Raw genomic sequence first — 17,232 nt, forward strand, 5'->3', positions numbered from 1 at the left:
GGTGAACGTGTTTTTTGGGTACACAAGTGCCATGGAAGTGTTCTTTGCAATCTTCGCACTTTAGGTAAGAATCTGTTTTAATACGTCTCTTACACATATGACATTCTTTTTCATCAATAATGAAATCACCGTCATTTGCAGGATGAGACTTTGAAGTTTGAGCCGATGCTGGATCGGACTTCTCATTATTGGTTGTTGAAGATAGAGTGATTGGATTATTTTTAATTTTCTTACTGTTTTTCTTTCCTTTCTCTTCCAGTACTTTTCTTTTCTTGGAGTCTTTTAGTTCTTGCCTCTTTTCCCTTCTGCTATTTTTTTCGTCATCTTTAAGCTTTTTTTGCCTTGCTTTATTTTCCAAACATTCTTGGTACTGCCTTGACGAAACAGCATATGAACTCTTTTCAGTATCCCTCTTTCCCTTTCTTGCAGGTTCCTTGGGGCGGAATAGGTATTCTTTTAATTCTTTTATATCACCAGAAACATTAGGAATTTGATCAACATTTCGATGCTCTTCACTATCTTCCCCTGTATTAGGATTTGATACAGATTCTTGGTTACAAAGCGTAATGGAATCCATATTATTATTTTCGTTTTCTGTGCCAGTTTCATTAAGATTATTATAGTTAAAAAAATTCCACATTTAAAACAATACATGAACTTCTTTTGTGTTATTTTCCGGGCCTACAACTTCCCTAAAAGTTTGAAATTTATGTAAATTATCTGACCCAACAATTTTGCAAAACATGTCGTACCCCATAGTTTTTAGTTGCGTATTTGAACCACTATCTTATATTTGCGGAGATCCATTGGCAAGAAATTTAGTGTAATCTATGGCGTCTGGATTAAAAGGATGCAATCCGCATGTCCTGAAACCATTAACCAACCATTTTATATTATCAACAACAGTTTTTAATATGCTTGCAAAATTAGATTTGGAAACAATTTCGTCGGGATTTTCCACATTCCACTCTCGAACTGCTTTTCTCCACATTTGCTTTACAGGTCCAAAAACAGAGACGTCAGCTGGTTGAAGAATCCGCGTTGCATTAGGATATAGTGCAATAATTTCTATCTGTAATTGATTGCACAGTAAATTTACTTCATATGATAGATGAGATTTGTGACCATCAACAAATAATATGACTGGCAGTTTAATTTTGTTGAGTACTAAGTAAGGGTGGAAAACATGTTTAATATAATCGTAAAATACTTCTGTAGTCATCCAGCCTGAATCACTGCGACCGACGCCCCATTCTTTAGGAACTGTGATACCGATTCTTTCAGGTATCCGTTTGTATGGGTAGATTATCATAGGGAGGTTTGTTTTTCCGTCAGCAGAAAATGTAAACATTACAGTTGGGCTTTCTTTTGCATTTCCCTTATCGATTGCATAAATGTTTTTGTCTCCCTTGTTTGCAAATACCCGACCACTGGATGGACATGTCTGAAAACCTGACTCATCTGCATTAAAAATTCGCGAGGCGTCCTTTAAAACAAGATTAAGTCCCTTTTCGTAAATATAGTCTGTGAGAACCACTTTCTTATGTCTTTTTCAGATACGCAAGAACTAGATCCGGAAACTGCCTCACTTGCTCTGGCCACTATATTTGGATGACGCCTTAAAAAGGCTTTCATCCAACCTTTTCCTGGTCTATTATTGATGAAGGGATTTGGACGAGGGTTCTCATTGAGAAAAGATTGAACACTGTTCAATACGTCATCCTTTTTTCGGGGAAAACTTTTCCAGATAGATCGCATAGCCAATATTCGAGGTCTCGCTCTTCCATTTTAGAAAGTATCGGTTTTGGTCCAAATTGGGATTTGGTAGTGGGATTTATTAATCTAAATTGTAAAGTAGCTCTAGGTATTCCATACTTTTTCGAAGCAGCCCGCAGTGTTACTCCACTCCTTATTTCTTCAGTGGCCTTATCTAGTTGTTCGACCGAATACTTTGGTATTTTTGCCATGATGGGCGAACAACTAAAATTGAGGAAAAAAATGATATAGTAATTGGCAGGTCTTTAACCCAGTAATTGGCCCCCCGGCCAATTGCTGTTATTTGTTGTCTGATTTACTTCAAATTTACACAGCGAAGCCGTTTTTTCGCATTATTCGTCCATTGTGAAAATAAACCAAATTCATTTTTTCCCAAAAATCATAGTAATTGGCCGGGGGGGCTAATAACTATAGATTGTATGTTTTGAAGTGACAGTTATTAGACACCCACATAAAACCGCCAATTTTAACCTAAAAATGAATAAAAACGGCATCAACGACACTAACAATAAAGCATTTACACATAAAATCAGAAGGAATCACAAAAAAACACATTCTCTGACTATTATATCTAAATAACACAAACAAAATACCTTAACAAAATGTTAAGAAAGGACAGCAAAATTAGCAGACACTTCGAGAAGACGCCATTAACTACACTAGGGCCGCATGGTAGTAAAATATTGAACTTGTGAGTGAAAGACGAGGATAACACTACATGTTTATGAAGGATACTGTGTGATAGAGACGCCGTAAGTCTTATTATATGCTTTCAAATTTGAAAAGGCCCATTACTGTAGCAGGGCCAATAGCTGTATCACTCACCCTATCTTTAATTGCTTCATTTTTTTTATTTACTTATCTTTCATGCAGAAATATCGAATGTCACATACAGTTACTGATTAGCCTTGCCCAAAACCTTGCCACCTTCGAAAACATCCGTATACAAAATCGTTTTGATTCATATGCCACGAGCGCAGCTTTGTTAGATGCTAACTTCATTGTTATTCTGCTTGAAGTTTTTCTTGAATTCGCCTGGGAATTTTCCGACGTTATAATGAAAGACACTCTCGTTTTGTTTTCTTCTGCGATGCCCTCAATCCCGTCCCGCTTCCCGCCATATAGGGCCGGGTTTTACAAAGGGGCACGCAAAAACTCGCTACTCCATAGAAAATAACTGGGTCGGCTCACCCATGGCCTGCATACAGTTGTGTGCATATGCAGCCTAGGCAACACAGGCATGCATGTAAACCTTTGCGCAGTACCTATACTACAGTAACTTCTCCGTGAGAATTTCTCCCTTCTAACTACTTTCTACTTTAGTTTAGCGATGCTATCAATTTATAGAAAATTTCTCCCGCCACGTTGTCGTGCTCCATCCATTTTTCCGACTAATTACTAATCGCTCATTGTCAATTGAACTCTTTCAAATGCAAAGGAAATGTTCCGACAAAGACCGAGGCATCTAGAATTAACTCACATGAATGATTAGCACATTGACTGGAAATGGAAGATTGAAGGTAACAAGCAAGCACGTGACTCGAAAATAAATTATGTTGACAACTTTGTTTCCTTATATTATTATGCGTGGAGGTTGCCATCGTCACAAATCTGCACTAATGATGGACACTGTAATGCTTTCCGAAACGTTTGCTAAAGAAGGAGCTGCGCAACACGGCATAATACCCCAAAAATAAATGAGCAAATCTCAAATCATATCCAATAAAACTATTACTTTGTTTATTACACCTTTTATTTGTTTTCTGAACTAGTTTTATGACAACGAGTTGAATGAATCATAAAGTAAGTCATTATTGTTTTATCGCATAACAATAATCTCTGAATGTCATTTGCTATTGCGATCCATTTTTAACACCCTGTATAATATATGCCTTCGTTGGTACTTATATATATATTTTATATTAAACACTGTATAAAAAAAACCAACAACAAAACTCAAGATTCGGTTGCCACGATGTTAACTAATAATAATAAAATATCAATATGTATTTTGTTGTGTACATATTATGATACTTTGTATGTTATTATCGGGTGGATACATTTCATTTTGATAATAATGAAAACATACCATTTATATAGCTTAGTTTAGTGTTATTTCACTTCAAGTGCGCATTAAAACGGTAATTTAGTATTAGTGGTCATGTTCTTAAAATTATTCGAACAGTGCGCCTTACCCAATACAGATCTAATAATTTACTACTTTCCAATACACGTACTAAGTACCCACATACCTTCGCTTTTAACTGCTAAATTGTAACACCAATGCGGTAGGTTAGTAACATGAAGTGCGATTGTGTAATTCTATACTAGTTTATTTTTAGGCAGTTCAACCATCAATATATATTGATCTTTGTGATCTACGTAGTTAACTATAATTAAATTGTGTTACGTCTATTGACCTGCACCAAAGGTTGGTAAGTTAGAACTGTAGTACACGTACGTTGTACATCACGTTCAAGGTACAATTTTTCTGACGGAATCGGCAAACCATTTCTCATAATTTATTCATATTTTACTATCAGCATTAAAGAGAAAGTTTTTACATTTTATGTGTAAATAATAAAAATGTGGAATTGTGTTTTTCCTTTGTAGATAATGAATATTATTATTTTATTATGATTTTTGTGGTTGCAACTTCCTAGAAAGTGATTGTATTGTCGAGTTAAAAATGATTATTTATCATTTTTGCGGTTAAGTGGCGTTAACTACTCGTGTTTACATCATGATGGCTTCAACACATGTATGTGGCTCTTTGCAGATATTAAAGTCGCTTATAATGTACGAAAAATTTTTCTCGTGTTAATATTAGAATTTTGTTTTCGTTGTCTTTAATTTTATATTAGTTATAAAGATTATTTTATTTAAGTTATTGATATTTTATTAGTTAACTTTACCAATTATGTAATTTGTTCTCATTATTTAATAAAAATGTTGGCCACATTGTGATTGCAGCGATGATCAGAAGATTTCAAAAAACTATGATGTAGAAAAAAAAAAACTATGAAGTGTGTTATTTCGATTGTGAAATACTGTTTTTCTATGATTACCAAGAAAGTAGAAAGTTTTTCTTCATAAAAAAAGGAATTACACATACATTGCTAAGAAAATAAATACTGACATCTTTTTAAAGTAAAACACTGAAAGTTTCATCAAAAATATCAAATAGATCATAAGATATGAATATTTTGCGGAAAGTCTAATTTTGGCGCTAAAATTAAAAAAACACCCACGCTTCGCCCCCAATTTGGCGGTATAATGCCCGACTATACAGGGTGTCCGGAAACTCGTAGTACAAGCGGGAAACTAGTGAATCTACATCACATTTGGAGTCGATTTTGTAGTATTTTTTTTTTTGATTTGAGCTTTCGTTATCGAGTAAATCGAGTTAGAAGTTGATTCTTTTTTTTTTTTTTTTAATCAAATTCTCATAAATTATTACTGAAGATCAAAGTACCCAACTAATTAAAACTATTTGAAAGTAAAACAAATGAAGAAACTCGGATTTGAAGCATTATTTTGAAATCACCCTTCATTTAACCCGGTGTAATCATAAAATATTTCTGCTCTGCAGGGTTAAAACATCTGTTGTTCAACCCTAAACACCAGAAAAAACTTTAACCCTAAAATAGCCGAAAAATATTTTTTTTTGGTTTTTTTTTGTGAAAATGCTCAAAAAAAAAAACTTTATGTTTTTTTGGGTTCCCCATGTGGTGTAGATTCTCCAGTTTCCCGCTTGTACTACGAGTTTCCGGACACCGTGTATAGTGTTAACACGGAGTACATTTGACATCAGATTTCGTTCGACCAATCATGGAGCGTACACACAGTAAAGCTTTTAAATCATTTTTAAAGAACGATTTATTATTTCTGAGAGTAAAATATATAACTTTATTCAGAATCGGTGATTTTTTGATCCACATGTTTATATATTTTTTAAAAGTATAAAATATTTTTCTAAATTTCCTTATCGTGCGTAAACGCCAGATTCACGTGAAACCATCGACTAGTGAAACTAATTGGAAATAATTGCTTCAAACACCGAAACAGCTGTCACTATAGTGATGCACTAAAAAGTAGTAGAATTTAATATCATTATTAAATTTAGAGTTCTACAAAATGAACAAAATAACTGTCAAAAATATATCTGTAGCTTTATAGTTTTCCAGGAAGATTTTTTTTTCATTTGTCAGAATTTATTTAAAATCACGTCACGCGCTTTCGAAACACATTTTGGAAAAGCGTATAAAAAGTCACATCCCAGTTTTGCTACGTACATACTACATACTACAATATTATACTTCATTCTTGTATACATTATTGTATTTTCGACGACCTAGAGTGCAGTGACTGCACGGCCACGTTCTTTGTACGGCAGACACTGTAAACATCCAACCTCCCAAGGTGAGTAATCAATGATTATCTCTTCTGATATTAATTATTACGAAGGTTCCTCTTCAATAATTTATTGCGTGCATTTACTTCCTCATATATATGCACCCAATAAAAATACATTGAATGGGTAAGGTTTTTATTATTTTGAATTTAATTGGATTATTAATCTACATTGGTACAATCAAGTTCCATTTGGGTAGTTGCCCTCTAAGATATTACTTCTATCCAACCTAAATTAATATTTTTTTAATTTAAAAGAGGAAAGGAAAGTAATTAACGTAATTTCGTAGTTAATATGGGTATGCGCTAGGTATAATCTAGGTATAACAGGAGTAACGCATATTATTAGGTACCTGTATAAATATTATTGAACTACTTACAAAACACTGCCGTGGCTCGCCACTTAATCCGAACATTCATGCTTATTGACTGAGCGTAGCGAAGTCCTGTTTTAATTTGGGCGCTTTACATTACGTATGTTTGTAAATTTGTTTGTTTCATGTCCGGTCAATCCTTTCGAGATGGTAGCCGTGTTGGATAGTACATTTTTACTCCGCCAGAGTTCGCATGACCGTTACGAGCTGTCAAATCGGAATGATCAACATTACGCGAAGTCTACTGTTCACAGACTATTTATTATACGAGGGTGGTCTGAAAAGTTTCGTACCTAACAATGAAACAAGAGTTTTTTTTAAAGTTTTTATTTTTCTACACAGTCTCTTGTAACTCTACACACTGCTCCCATCTCTCTAACCCATCCAAATAGTACTCGGCGTTTTTCTCTGCAAAATAATTGTTCACAAAGGTGATTTCCTCCTCATTTGATGAAAATCTCTATCCTCCGAGCCCAGTTTTTAGATTTGGGAACAAAAAGAAGTCGCTTGGGGCTAGATCTGGTGAGTAAGGCGGATGGTCAAGCAGTTCAAACCGTAATTCGTGGATTTTTGCCATGGCAACCGCTGAGATGTGAGACGGCTCGGTGTCTTGGTGAAACAGGATTTTCTGCAAATGTGGCCGTTTTTCCGCAATTTCTGCCTTCAGCTTGTCAAGTAATGATGCGTAGTATGCACCTGTAATAGTTTTTCCTTTTTGAAGATAATCGATTAAGATAACTCCATGACTATCCCAAAAAACAGTCGCTACCACTTTCCCAGCCGAGAAAACAGTTTTTGCTTTTTTTGGAGCCGGTTCCCCCTTTGCAGTCCACTGTTTCGACTGTATTTTTGTTTCGGGCGTATAATGGTGTATCCAAGTTTCATCTACAGTAGTCAATCGGCGCCAAAAATCGGATTTATTGCGCCTTAACTGCGCCAACACAGCGCTGGAAATGTTCATCCGAACACATTTTGGTCTAACGTGAGCAAACGCGGAACCCAACGCGCGGACTTATGACTTATGAAATATTGGCATACAGAGCTCCGGGCCAAAAAGGCCCCTTTCTCTTTCATCATGATTTTAAATATTGGTTGTAGGAAAAATAGAATTAGTTTTTAGGTGTTTTTAGAAATTTTTTTTGCAATATACATGGCTGCAATATGGGGGATTTAAGATTTACGGAGGATTTGTTTGGGTTTTTTAAAGGTAGTTATTTCATTTTCATCGTACTGTGCGAGGCAGTTGATGGACGCGTTTTCATGGGTGGGAAGGCCCGCATAAAATGATTCCGCGAGACTTAAGATGTGATCTTTAAGGAGGGGAACTTCAGAGTCCCCGTGTAGTTGAGCAACCCTCATCCATCTAGGAGCTCCCAGGGCAATGCGTATGGCTTTGTTTTGAAATGTTTGTAGTCTTTTTAACTGAGGCTCTGAAGCGTGTGCCCAGATAGGGCTAGCGTAAGTGAGTTTAGGTCTTATAGTGGATTTATATATTAGTAATTTATTCCTTGGAGATAATTTTTTGTTATTTTTGGATATCATGGGATAAAGGGCTGCAAGAGTTCTATTGGCTGAATTTAAAATTTCGGTTATATGCTTTTTCCAAGTTAATCTACTGTCTAGAGTTATTCCGAGGTATTTAATGTTTTTTTTCCAAGGTACGTTTTCGCCGAACAAGTGGATGTTAGGGGGTCGTTTAGGGCGTCTACGGGAGAAAACACAAGCGGCGTTTTTTGAGGGATTGATGCTAATTCGCCATTGTTTAAAAAATGATTCTAGTTTCGACGCGTGGTCTTGGACGCGTCGTGTAGCGGTCATTTCGCTTACTGAAGTCGACATGACTTCAGTGTCGTCTGCAAATTTGCCTATTTTGGTTTTTTTGGTGCGAAAGTTATAGATGCTGGGGCGGGGGATATCGCTTAGGTATATATTGAAAAGAGCTGGCGAGAGAATAGAGCCTTGAGGGACACCTGCTCTTAGCGATCTCACTGTGGAAAAAATTCCATCTAATTTGATTCTAAATTTACGGTCTTTAATAAAATTTGCTATGAGTTGGAGCATTGAAAGGGGGATACCGAGGAGGTACATTTTATAAATGAGACCTCTGTGCCAGACTTTATCGAATGCTTTGCAGACATCTAGGGAGAGGACTACAGTGTGTTGGCGAGAGTTGAATCCGTTTGTAATTTGTTCGACCACCCGCAGAAGTTGGTGGAGAGTTGAATGGCCCGATCGAAAGCCGTGTTGAAAGTCGGGGATGATTTTTAAATCGTCGACTATTTTTTTCAGTCTAGCGAGGATAAGCTTTTCAAGAATTTTACCTGCACTGGGAAGCAGGCTAATTGGACGGTGGTTTATGGCCTGAAGGGGGTCTTTACCAGGTTTTGGGATAAGGATAACGTCTGCAGTTTTGTAGTCTTTTGGGAATAAACGAAGTCTAAAGGATGCGTTGCTGATGGCTGTGAAGGAGCAAATGGCTTTGGAGGGGAGGCATTTTAGAATTTTATTTGATATTAAGTCGGGACCGGGAGATTTTTTTGTTTTCAATGTTTTTATAATTTTGGAAATTTCTTGAGGGGTTGTGAACGGGATTGGATTGTCTGTGGGGGTTTCTGTCAGGATGGATGAGACTGTTGATTCTACGGTTGAAACGAATTGAGGGTCATCGTAGGTCGTGGTCGGGGAAAATTGTTCTTCGAGACTGTCGGCAAAAGTCTCGGCTTTGTCTCTAGAGGAATACACTGTGCCTTTTGGGCCCGTAAGGGGACTTATTCTGGTCGGGGGTTTTCTAAGGGTTTTGGAGAGTTTCCAAAAGGCTGATCTGTCGTCGTCGAGAGTGGAGATGAAGTCGTGCCATTGTTCGTCTCTGTATTTTTGAAGTTCGACTTTCACCTGGTGAGAGAGACGATTCCTTACGGGCGTAGTTTTTTTCTCTTATTAGTTCTTTCAGTTCTGCGGGAAGGTCGGGTCTGTGTTTATCATTCGCGACTTCGACGGTGGCAAGGTCTATGGCTGATTTTATATCGTTAGTGAAATTTTTAGTGGCTAAATTGAGGCTTTCTTCGTCGGTAATTGATGTTTGAACTTTTACTGATTCTAGTAGTTTGGGGAGTTTTTGCCATTGAATTTTTTTACGCGTAGATCTATGAGAAGGTACTGAAGGTAGGGAGCCATCGGATAAAAACAAAAGTATAGGATCGTGGTCAGAAGATAATTTTTAACAGTTTGAAGGGTGTAGAGAAAGGGGCAATTTTTCATTATTATTATATCTAAGACGTCAGGGTCATGATTTGCGTTTTTGGGGAAAAATGTGGGAATATCGGGGGCAGATACTATGAGTGATTTGTCGGCTACGTAATTAAAAAGAATTCTACCCTTAGTGTTAGTGGTTCGGGAATGCCAAGAGCCGTGTTTTGAATTTAAATCGCCTGCAATTATAGTGGGTAAGGAGTTATCAAAGAGTTTGTCGAGGTCCGGGGCAGTGAATTTTCTTTTGGGGGGGCTATACGCTGAAATGAGTTTAATTGGGCCATTATTTAGAGTATTTATGACTATGGCGGTAGTTTCGATATTTTCTGAAGAGGGACAGTTTATGATACAGTGGTCGATTGAATATTTAACAATGATTGCGGTGCCACCGCCTGAAGAGTGGGTTCGGTCGGTGCGGTAAGTTATGTAATTCGGAAATTTAATTGTTTTGCTGGGTTTTAGCCAGGTTTCGTTAATTAGGAGAACATCGAGGTTAAAATCCATCAGAAATTGAAGGATTTCTCCTCGGAAATCTTTTACTTTACCGTCTGCATTCCAGTATGCAGCTTGAAGATTTGATGGTTTTCTACATTGTCTAGACATTTTAAAAGATTTTAATGGTTGTTGGAGATTTTAATTATTATTATTTTTTTTTTTAATGGATTTAAATAAAAAATAAAAAAAAGAGATTTTATTTTAATGATATTACTGGATAGAGTTGAGAAGGATTTGAACGTTGGAGAGCAGCCTAGAGTTCATCTCCATGGCAGTTTTGAGTTGGGCGGCAGCGTTTTGGAGGGCTTTAATAAGATTAGCTGGGAGGTTTTGGGGCGGGGGTGGTGGGGCGTTGGGTGAGGTTTGGGGCAGGATAGTGGGTTCGGGTAGAGGCGGGTAGGTGACGGTGGTCACGGGCGGGGGGTTAGGTGCTGAGGTAGATGCGACGGGGGGGTTAACTTGAGATAGAGGTTCGATATTTTGGGTTGTGGGGGGTCTTTCTAGTCGGTATTGTTGGGAGGCTTGGGGGATCCTAGGAGTGCTAAAGTTTGTGAAGGAAGGACGGGGCGATGATATTGCATGAGGGGGCGGATATTTTGAGGGCTTACGTATCGGAACCGGTTGGAGAATCGGGGAGCGGGGCGTTGGGGGCAACCTTTGTCCCAACGCGCGGATTGCTTTCTCATGTCTAAATCTTGATTTAATATGTGACAGACACGTTCTTTGGACATTTTCACAACCTCTGCTATCTTTCTCACTTTAATTCGAATTCGAAGTTTAGCAATGTTATCGTCAGTAGTTGCAGTTTTTGGACGTCCCGAACGTTCATCGTCTCCCAAGCTCTTACGGCCACTAAATTCAGCTGCTCAAAATTCCACTGTGCTAAATGATGGTGCAGAGTCCCCATATACAGAGTCCAACTCATCTTTGATTTGTGTAGGCGTATTGCCTTTCAAAAACATTAATTTAATAACAGCTCGATACTCATTTTTTTTCCATTTTCACAAAAACACACATCGACTCACTCAAACGACTGTCAGCTAAAAACTGCGCGTCCAAAATGGCCGAAACTTTGGTGAGTTGTCAAAAGATGCACAGCTACATTCACTAGCTTTTATTGACGAGTACCGCCATCTTCGCTCTTTCATACACACTAAATAATAATAGTTAAATATGAGACGAATGGTGCCATACCATTTCGTTGTGATTGTAAAAGCGCGCCAATGTAGGTACGTACGTACATTATTCAACGAAACTCGAATAAAATATTGCCGGATGGGTTTTCAAACTTTGACAAATGATAAAACAGTGGTGACATGTGGTGAAAATATGAATGAAAAATTTTTTATTAAAAAAAAATGTTACCGGACAGCAAAGTGCCCATAACATTTTTTACTCCAAATGTGCTAAGGAATAGCTGGTTAAAGTTTGTCGGGTAAGTGCCGATACACCCTGTATTTGTAAGTATGTTTTTTACTTTGGTACAAGTCTAGGTCTTAAGTAAGTTTGAGGCGTCTTAATAACTTTGCTTCTTGGCCTGTCGAATTCCTTCGGAGTTCGGGTCACAACGAAGTACAACGATCTCTTTAATAGTTATCTCGATAATCCAACAGCTCGTCACTTTCGTTTCAATCTTATACTGTCCTGATAATGATCTTTAAAGTAGCTCTCTCTAGAGATCGTAATCTCCCGGCAGTGCTGTGTAAACGGAAGCTGCCAAATATATGCTTAGCATTCAATTTTCTAAAAGAAAGATCTTTGACCGAATAGATATGCTTTTCTCGCATAATTTTATCATGACCTAATATCGCTTATAAAAATATTATGCAAACGGCAACCAATATTGCTAAATGTTCGCTATTTTATAGTTGAACGACGCATGTTTTTCGAGTCGTATTCTAGATCTCGTCGTACAAAATTATCTTCTGTATTTTTTGCAGTACCTACTTACCTAATCCATTCATGAGACTATTCTAAAATTAACACTTTCAACAGTATTGGTTAACGAAGTTGGTAAACTCAGTTCCAGTTAAAAAAAAATTCTTATGAACCGTTTAATTATGATTTAATGTACACGAACTGCCGAATGGTACTATTTTCACATAATGCTACCACTTTATGCTATATTATAACAATTGAAAATCTTTTTTTATATCTTTTAGACTGACGTAATATTAAAATAATTGTTTTTTGAAGGCACGACGGCTGCTTTATTGCAGCAGGCCTAGTTGAAAAAAGTATTTAGCCGTTTTCTACTTAGAATTCCCGTTCTTTTATATAACTGTCGCGTTCTTTAAAACTCATTGTCCGAAACTGAAACTGCTTGATTTTTCTTGCAATGCGTCGTGCTACGAGCATACGGACGAACGCCGTTCGTACGGCATGACATAAACGCGCCGAAACGTGCGACCTCGTTACGCAAGCGTATTATTTGAATGCCTTATGCCTGCCGCACAGTGGGCTGAAAATCGCCTTTCATAGACATAGAGACTTGAATTTTCAAGGGTATTTTTTTTGGCTAGAAATGGATTCTGCTGATCATTACTATGCTGTAAAATGTCGTACGAAGCAATTGCGTGTACAAATGAAGGAGTTATGATTTTTTTAAGAAAAATTTGTATGGCGCTGACAATAAAAATGAGGCTATCTCTGGAATCATAAGGTTGGCCGTTCTATCTTTACACACAGATAATACTACTATTTATTTGTATTTTTTTGACATACTTCATATTGTGGGGCCACGTGCGATTTGTTTTTTAAAAATCCTAATGTTGAAAAAAAAACTTTTTTTTGTTGATGAATCATTTTAATGCTTAAATGCTTTACATATGAGTATGCTTTGTCTAGTTTACAATATTTTATTTACACTGCAAGCCAAAACACTGTGCACAGTGGGCTGAAAATCGCCTTTCATAGACATAGAGACTTGAATTTTCAAGTGTATTTTTTTTGGCTAGAAATGGATTCTGCTGATCATTAATATGCTATAAAATTTTGTATGAAGGAATTGCGTGTACAAATGAAGAAGTCATCATTTTTTTAAGAAAAATTTGTATGGAGCTGACATTAAAAATGAGGCTATCTCTGGAATCATAAGGTTGACCATTATATCCTTACATACAAATATACTACTATTTATTTGTATTTTTTTGACATACTTTGTACTGTGGCGAAACTTATGATTTTTTTTTTTTAAATCCTCAAAGTTGAAAAAAAAACTTTTTTATGTTGAAGATTCATTTTAATGCTTAAATACTTTACATATGAGTATGCTTTGTCTAGTTTACAATATTTTATTTACACTGCAAGCCTAAAAGCATTTAAGCATTAAAATCAATCATCAACATTAAAAAGGGTTTTTTTCAACTTTGAGGATTTTTAAAAAAATAATCGCACCTTGCGCCACAATATGAAGTATGTCAAAAAAATACAAATAAATAGTAGTATTATCTGTGTGTAAAGATAGAACGGCCAACCTTATGATTCCAGAGATAGCCTCATTTTTAATGTCAGCGCCATACAAATTTTTCTTAAAAAAATTATAACTCCTTCATTTGTACACGCAATTTCTTCGTACGACATTTTATAGCATAGTAATGATCAGCAAAAAAAAATACCCTTGAAAATTCAAGTCTCTATGTCTATGAAAGGCGATTTTCAGCCCACTGTGTGCCGTACAGATCGCAGTACAATGCGGCTAACATTTTCCCCAGCCGTAATGGGAAATAGCTTCGTATTTCGTTTTACTATGACCCGGTATATCAGTTAGACCGTATCCTCGCTATGTGCGACATTCCTCGATCAAATTTAAACGGAATAAGTCGGCCGCTCAAGCCTTGGTAAGCGGCAGAATAGTTCCATTTTTAGACACCGAGGTGTAAGAAGTAGCAAATGTCTAACATGACGTTTACGTGATTAATTACATAATTACATATTTCCATCTCACCGAAATATACGTAAATTGCATAATTTTATCAGTATGGACTATTATATTCATCGAGCGATAAGGGATGTTGATGTTATTAATTGATAATCAATCTAAAATAGACAAATAGTCCGATAAGGTATTATAAGAAGGATTTTCAACGTTTTGGCAGTTTTTCAGCGGTTTGTTCGTCACATTTTCATGAAAATTGTCTCCAGCAAACAAATTCTATTTAAAATTCAATCAGCACCATGCTGATTGAAGTGGGGAACTTTATAATATAATCAACTCGCAAATTAATCCCGCCTAAAATATTTGACATTTTGGAAGCTCGCGATCTTCCGATAACAGTAGAAAGCACAGATGTACTACTCACGTAGACAGTAACTTTGTTTATATAGAATAATTACGAACATTCTTCTATTAAAATCAAAGACAACACTTGTAATGTTACTAATATCTAGGCCTCCGATCTATATAAGCTAGCTAAGCTAGACATTCCAACCAAGCCTAGCTATAAATCAACCGCCTTATACCGGGCCTATGTTTTTACTATCACATACTACTCTGGTTGTAACAGTTTTAATATTACCCCCGGAATTTAAAGTTGACTCATCGATAGTTGCAACTACGGACCGCCTACCCATCGGTTGTGTAGCCGTCTATTTTGGAAGGGAAGGTAGCAGCGCGAACTCAGTCGGTAGAGCATTAGACTCATCTCAGGGTTGTGGGTTCGTGCCCCACGTTGGGCGCCATTGTAACAATTAAAAAAAAATTTACGTGATACGTTAATGTAATATCGTACCCAAATTCATCTATAACATGAACACCAATGTGTGGGGTAGGATGCATAATAAATAAAAGGATGATGTCATAATCTGTCATCATCCTTGTAGGCGGTTCGTAGTTCCAACTATGGATGAGTCCACCTTAAATTGCAGGGGTAATATTGAAACTGTTACGTGGTATTATTCCCTTTGGCATCGTTTTGAATACTGTTCAATGTAATATGAGTTTAATTTCGTTTGGCATACATACATCATAATATACGAGTAGGTATATACCGACTTAATAGTAGTAGATACTATCTACCTACTTGCTTTTTTGTACTTATTTATTATATGAAGTTGTAATGTTTTATTACAACTAAGACAGTAATATCATTAATATAAGACATTAATATCATTTAATATTTAAAAAATCATCTGTTTATTTTTGTGTTGATAAAAACAGTATTAAGGAATAAAAAGCAACTTAACGTTTCATCGATGATGAAGTTATTACCCAAATGTGAGTGGCTTTGAGTGACTATAAATCTGTCCAACAATAATAATTGTATATTACTAAATAATTATATATTTCCAACTACATTCTACATGGTGACCACGGATTATTAATTAATTCTACTAAAAATTATAACACATTGCTTGAGAGCTTCACATTTTAATAATAATCACTTCAAGTTTATATTTATGTTATAAAAGGGGTGAAGTTGTACCAGCTAGCTTTTCACCCATTATTATGAACTTAAAAAACACACACTTGGTGAGAACTTTATATTATTATTCGAATATAAGTTTGCGTTTTGTAATCAGAAACGTACAATAAAAACCTTGTACTGAAATGACCGCTATATAAATGGCTAAAGTCAAAAAACCTACTATCCGTTGATTTATTTCTTGTATTTGATTCGTTCGGCCATAAATTATTACGTATTGTTAGTGAGTACAAAAAATATTGATACAAAACATCTAGCAGGTAAGTGATTATTGCCATTGACTAACAATGACGTGTTTGTATTCAGTGACAGGCCACAACTTATATATTATAATATAGTGTAATAATTCATTGCATAGATATTGACTTTTGTTCATGCATACTTATTTGTTTTTTTGCAATCAACAACCTGATAATTAGACTTGCTCGGGATCTCTGCAACTAAAGGGTGCTTTTTAAAACTCCAAGTACGAATAGGGTTTGCCATTTTCTGTTTCCCTTCAATCCATCATATTGTGATCATTAAATGCACGAGTCTAACAGACACAATTATTATTATTAAAATATGTATGAATTCATCATTTTATCCATTTGTAACCCTTCTGTTACGGTCCAAAAAACCCTTGAACTCCGGTGCTTTGTCGTTTTTTTTTTTTAATTTGTTATTTTTAATTGGGATCAAATGAATGTTTTACATTTATTACCTAGGTATATTAATGAATTTATTTGAGGTACTTTATGGATACATGGACATAAGTAAAATATTATGTATAGTACTGAAAACGGAGAAAAGACACCAGCCACGTATAAAACACATGATACATCCATTGCAGCCGGCAGATCGCCGGCTACTACTGACAACGTGATAACGGTGAGCGAAACCCTATACCCCTCGCGCTCAATACTCCACCTCTCGGCATGTTATCAACGCACGTAGGCATAGGTTTATATTTTTTCCAGATCTTTACACAAAACATTTTTTTAAATATACAGGGTGTGGACGTATTAATTTATTATACTTAGCAGTGATTTCTGACATTATTTGGAGAAATAAATGTAAATTAAATTTTGAAATCCGGTGACTTTTTTAATTACTTTTTTTTCTACTTAAAACATGCAAAATCAGTAGGTATTGGAGAGTTAACGATCGAAGTAAGGTTTTGGTCGGTTACTATGCTGAGTGACCAGTGACAAAGACATGTGGAAGAATTTTTTTTGTTAGTTTAAAAAAAAGTCACCGGATTCCAAAATTACATTTACTTTCTTAAAACCCGGGCAACGCCGGGGACTTCAGCTAGTAACTTACTGGAATGGAAGACCCAGATTCCCCCGTAGAAAGAAAGTTGGTCATCATCGGTAGTCGTCCTAGTTTAAAAAAATATATATATATATCTTTAATTTAGTGCATTACCTATGCATTTACGGGTCAAGGTAAAACGTGGAAAAAATGAAAAGTGGAATCTCCGTTAAAACATTCTGAAAACAAAGGTTTTTTTAAATTTT

At 36.1% G+C, this 17,232-nt stretch overlaps 1 protein-coding gene and 1 pseudogene across 3 annotated transcripts in view; one reads left to right on the forward strand and one right to left on the reverse strand.

Moving 5' to 3' along the window:
* Positions 1–17,232, forward strand: part of LOC149422246 (uncharacterized) — a 202,839-nt gene that overhangs the window by 113,718 nt on the left and 71,889 nt on the right. The gene's annotated exons all lie outside the window — the stretch shown is intronic.
* LOC149422249 (uncharacterized) lies at positions 788–2,240 on the reverse strand (annotated as a pseudogene).

Source organism: Hesperophylax consimilis, chromosome 7, assembly GCF_061612785.1.
Source record: "Hesperophylax consimilis isolate HC1 chromosome 7, BYU_Hcon_1.0, whole genome shotgun sequence".
Lineage (NCBI taxonomy): Eukaryota > Metazoa > Arthropoda > Insecta > Trichoptera > Limnephilidae > Hesperophylax > Hesperophylax consimilis.